The 5,180-nt window shown below is 51.1% G+C and overlaps 1 protein-coding gene across 3 annotated transcripts in view; it reads right to left on the reverse strand.

Moving 5' to 3' along the window:
- The window catches only part of RNF41 (ring finger protein 41, E3 ubiquitin protein ligase), a 20,552-nt gene extending 15,657 nt beyond the window's left edge, over nt 1-4,895 (reverse strand). Inside the window, exons 1-2 of one of the 3 annotated variants that reach the window (XM_005876734.2) lie at nt 4,719-4,895; nt 1,749-1,933 (exon numbers count right to left, since the gene is read on the reverse strand). The gene's annotated coding sequence lies outside the window, so the exon portion shown is untranslated. Of the gene's footprint in view, nt 1-1,748; nt 1,934-4,618; nt 4,691-4,718 lie in introns of those variants that run through there. The other 2 variants (XM_005876735.2, XM_014548120.1) reach the window with 2 other exon arrangements.
- Between the last annotated feature and the right edge of the window lie 285 nt (nt 4,896-5,180).

Genomic DNA, 5,180 nt, shown 5'->3' on the forward strand with positions numbered 1-5,180 from the left:
CCCCCCTCACCCCACCTCCCGTTATCTGCGTATTCACCCGTTTTATCTACCCTCCTATAAATGCATTCTCTCAGTGGTACAGCCTCAATCGTTAAGGGGCCATTTAGATTTCCAATATGATTAGGGTATTCCCTATTTATCATCTATGGGAAACAGATGTTGACATGGATCTATACAACCTTGGAAGCCAGCTCCTTGCCCTGCCCCTAGGCCAGTGATGGCGAACCTATGACACCCGTGTCAGAGGTGACATGCGAACTCATTTTTTTGGTTGATTTTTCTTTGTTAAATGGCATTTAAATATATAAAATAAATATCAAAAATATAAGCCTTTGTTTTACTATGGTTGCAAATATCAAAAAATTTCTATATGTGACACGGCACCAGAGTTAAGTTAGGGTTTTTCAAAATGCTGACACGCCGAGCTCAAAAGGTTCGCCATCACTGCCCTAGGCTGACAGTCAAGCTGATAGCTGAGATGCCTTGACTATTCCTTCTACTCTTTGGGACTCGCAACACAGCTGTGGCATCTTCAAGGGGCAGGATATCACCCCCAAGGGGATGCCTCACAAGAACTCACGGCTCTCTGCCCTGAGGACAGGAGCCTTAATAAAACTGAAACCATAGCATCCTCTAGAGTCACAGCCAGTAACCACAGCCATGGGAAGCAGTTTCCTCGATATTCTCCTTGAGTTGTGGAATAGGAAAAGGTTTCACTGAACTTGGGGAGCTGAACTTAAGTAGCGCTGAGGTGTCCCTTCAGGATTGTAGGAGTTCTCCCAGCCTCCCTGATTTGAACATCCTAAACCCAAACTGAAAACTGCATTCCTGCCCTAGCCAGTCTGGCTCAGCGGTAAGAGTGTTGGACTGAAGGTTCAATTCCAGTCAAGGGCATGTACCTCTGCTGCAGGCTCAATCCCTGGCCCTGGTCGGAGTGTGTGTGGGAGGCTACCAATCAATGTGTCTCTCTCACATCGATGTTTCTCTCTCCCTCCTCCCTTTCACTCTCTCTTAAAATCAATGGAAAAATATCCTCAGGTGAGGATTAACAAACAAACAAAACTGCATTTCCCCATCTGTTATCCTGCAGGCCAGAACCAAACCAGGTTAATTGTGCTACTTTCCTTCCTCACTGTTACATTAGGTCTCTCTCTCTCTCTCTCTCTCTCTCTCTCTCCCTCTCTCTCTCTCTCCATCTCTCTTTCTCTCTCTCTTCCTAGTCAGCATTAATAATAAAAATACAAGAGACCCCTTCCTATACCCTTTTAACTTTATTGCGGCAGTTGTTTTCTCTGGTCTACCCCTAGAGAGAGCTAGGAATTCAAGAAAGTTTGTTCCTAAAGAAACTTGAACATTTATCCTCCCTTATTCAGTGTTTCTCGAACCCATGTACAGGTATGCAAACCATGCACATTCACACACACACACACACACACACACATCCACACCCTCACTCAAGAGAAACATTACATAAGAAACATTAGTATTTTAGGGTGACTGGGCACACTGTCACCAATTCTTGGCAAAAGCATAAGGGTAAAAGCCAGGTATGTGTGCTGTAGGCTTCCTTCTGCTGATTTTTCTCTCTGCCCTGAATACAACACATGTGCAGAGGGCTGAGGAGTCTCCAGCCCCAATTACTATAAACAACCAGACACACAAGGAAAAGGCCCCTTAAGCAGAAGCAACCCAGGCTGGCAGAGAAGAGGGTGAAGCCTGGAATGGGACCCTAAGTCAAGGCTCTTTACCTTCCAAGTGTTGGGGGACAGGCTCCCTGTTCACAAGGCTCCAACCCCCTGACGCCTCCACTCAGTGCCACTCAGGAGACGCTCCCAGTAGCCCATCTTGTTGGCTATTCTCCAACTGAATCTTCCTTCTCAGCGACAAGCTCCATCACCAAGGGGATGGATGTGATGTCACAATCAGGAGCACTCTATTAATAGAAACAAGGAAGAAAAAGGTGAGTCAGGGGAACTACCTCCACTTGGCAGTAAGACTGGACAGACTTGGATCTGGTGGTTGAGTGCGGAGTATGAGACAACTCTATTAAGGTTTCTGTGCTAAACATGTAGGACTCCCCTCTAAGGAGCAAGATCATTAGGTAAGGAATCACATGCATGGTCTAAGTCTAAGAGATTCAAACATACCTGAGGGGGGGCGGGGGGGAGGGACGAGAAGAAAGGTAGAAAAGGGGAGAAATGTGAAGTAGACAGATTCTTTTTTTGTTTGTTTGTTAATCCTCACCCGAGGATATTTTTTTCCATTGATTTTTAAAAAATGATTTCAGAGAGAGGCAGGGAGAGGGAAACATCAATGATGAAAATCATTGATCAGTTGCCTCCTGCACGCCCCCTACTGGCATCGAATCCAAAACCCTGGCATGTGCCCTGACTGGAAATCAAACTGTGACCTCCTGGCTCATGGGTCAATGCCCAACCACTGAGCAACACCGGCCGTCTCCATTGATTTTTAGAGAGTGGGAGGAGCGGGGGAGAAAAAGAGAAACATCAATGTGTGAGTGGGAATAGAACCCGCGATCCTTAAGGTGCGAGGGCCAACGCTCTAACCACTGAGCACGCCAGCCAGGGCAACAAGGATTCTTTTATTTTGTGTACACAACTACCAGTAATGTCAATAATTCTAACTTTGTGGCTGTATAATGCCTAGATCCATGATACCTTACATGCACAGTATAATACTTTCATGTTTCCAAAGTGCTTTCACATAAATTATTTCATGTAAAAAGAATTCTGGTCTTATCCTCCAGTTGGAAAATACTATTTCATAAGATGAAGATACTCATGAATGTTGGTACAGATGCATTTCAACTTCCCAAGCAAGAATGTACTCCTGAGGGGACCAGGCTTTTTAAAAACATAGAGGCAGTGAATTGGGAAATTATTCCAGGGTGGGCAACTGGGAAGACTAGAGGTAGCAGTATGATGAGGCTGACCAGACACCTGTTGCTAAAAGGATGGAACCAAGTAGAGGGAGACCAGGTTTCAGATGAACGAGGCTAAGAGCTATTCAACACTTTGCAGGAGAATAGCAACCATTCAAACTACTTTCCTCACCATCAAGAGATTAAGGGCTGTGTTAAAAAGGAATAGGATGATGATTTCTATACATAAAAAGGGGGCCATTTCATCTTCTAAGTCTGGTACACATGCTCATTAGTTTTTATGCTCAGAGATAAAGGCGAAATGTCAGACCACTTTCTCTCCCCTGTGGTTGGGGGTGGGGTAAGTTGATAACGTGTCTGCCACCCACAATACAGAGGAGGGTATAATGCTCTTCCCTTTTGACAATACCTATGTCCCACGGCCTGGCACATGCCCTGTACCTCGCGAAATGCTTCCAGGAACCAGTGTGGTTGGCTCTGCTCCGTCTTCTAGCGACAAGTTCCCGTCTCAGAAACCAAATAGTTGCCCATGCTGGGAGAATCAGTCCTACTTTGACTCTCCCTTGGCCAGAACAAAACAGGACTTTTCAACTGAGAGGAGGGCCAGGAGTCAGGAGACTGAGGTTCTGGTCCCAGCTTTGCCAACTGTATGACTTTTAGCAAGCCATGCCACCCTTCTGTCCCGCAGGGAAAATGATCACCTGCCTCATCTCCCTTACATGAAAAGGCAAATGACATAATACATGTGAAAGCATACGAAACACGGCTCTGCTCAGGTAAGGCATCTGTAGTAACAGCGCAAAATAGGCTTAGAGCGCGGAGGGCCAGTGAGGAAATGCCTGGCAGGAGCTTGATCCTTCTTTTCAGTGACTGGAAACCAGGCCCCGCCACCAAGGCAGCTGGACGCACAGGGTAGGAACATGATTGCATCACTCGGATTCCCTACCACCAGTCAACTCCATTCCTATCGGGAGAAAACGATCCGCCAGGAAGCTGAACACTCTCGCCTCTCGCCCTATTGTCGACTCTAAAACCACCTGTACAGGGAGGGATGAGCCTCTCCCATCACAGCCCGGCCTCCGAGAACGTGGCCCGGTGGCCACAAGAACAGCCACACTTGCTATTCGGTGGAACGAAGTCCTTTCTGAACGGGGACGACGTCTTTCGGCCCCTCGCCCCCCCTCCCCCGACCTCGGCTTCCTGCTCCTGCACTCCCTCCTCCCCACGCCTCAATTTCCCCCGTGTCCCGCGCTGGGGAAGGCTTTCCGGTGTGTGAAGCCTGAGAAGAGGGCTTGGCCAAAAACCCCGGGCAGGGATGTAAGGAATGTGAGATTCCTTCATGAAGGAGGGGGAGAGGGGAGGGGGGAAGGAATGAAGGAGGAAGACAAGGCTGCCAAAGACAAGGCGCGGGAGACGAGCCAAGCTATGGCGCTTCGAGGGCGGGGGTTCAGGTTCCGCCGCCCCGGCCCTGGCTGGCCCCCAGAACGCTCTCTTCTCCTCCCGGCCCGTCAATCATGGCCCATTTAAACACCACGTTGTTCCCCCCGACCCCCTCCTCCCCGCCCTGCAGCCCGCCCAGGCTCCCTCCCTCCCGCGCTCCTCCAGGCTCCACTAGCCTCCCCAGCCATCCACCCTCCTGCGCCCCTTTCTCACCCCGCGACTCCTCCCCACGGCTGCTCCCTGCCTCCATTTTCCACCTTTACTCCCATCCCTTACCCTGACCTCCAACATCTCGAACCCGGGCCCCGATGCCCCTGGGACATCGCCCCCTCCCTTCCCACACCCTTTGAGGAGCCCGCGCAGGCGCAGTACGCACCGCCCTGGAAGCGGTCGGACTCTCCGTACCCCAGCCCGGCGGGAGCTGAGGCCGCCGCGGCCACGGGACAGCCCCGGTGCCAAGTCCCAGCCTTTCCTGGGAGGGGAAGGGGAAGGGAAGGAGAGGGAGGAAGGTTCCGACCACTCGCCGCTGGGTGAGACGGCCCTCGGCCCCGCCCACCGCTGCTACGCAACCCGGCGGAAGCGCGTCACCAAGCCCCGCCCCTTTGCTTTAACTCAAACGGAGACTCGAAGCTACGAGCGGCCAACGAAGAGGAAGGAAGGCTCGCCAGGCCTGGGCTCCAGACCGGAAGTCTTTACAGTCCCTGCGAGGACTGGATGGCCATTGGGGAGGGGAATGCTATGTACTTCCCAGGGGGACCAGCAGGGGCGGGTCCCGAGGCCGGCGGCGCTGAAGGGCGAGACTTGGCTCGGGAGGGGGCACGTGTCCCGTGTCCGAAAA

Source organism: Myotis brandtii, unplaced genomic scaffold (assembly GCF_000412655.1).
Source record: "Myotis brandtii unplaced genomic scaffold, ASM41265v1 scaffold496, whole genome shotgun sequence".
In the NCBI taxonomy this organism is placed as follows: domain Eukaryota; kingdom Metazoa; phylum Chordata; class Mammalia; order Chiroptera; family Vespertilionidae; genus Myotis; species Myotis brandtii.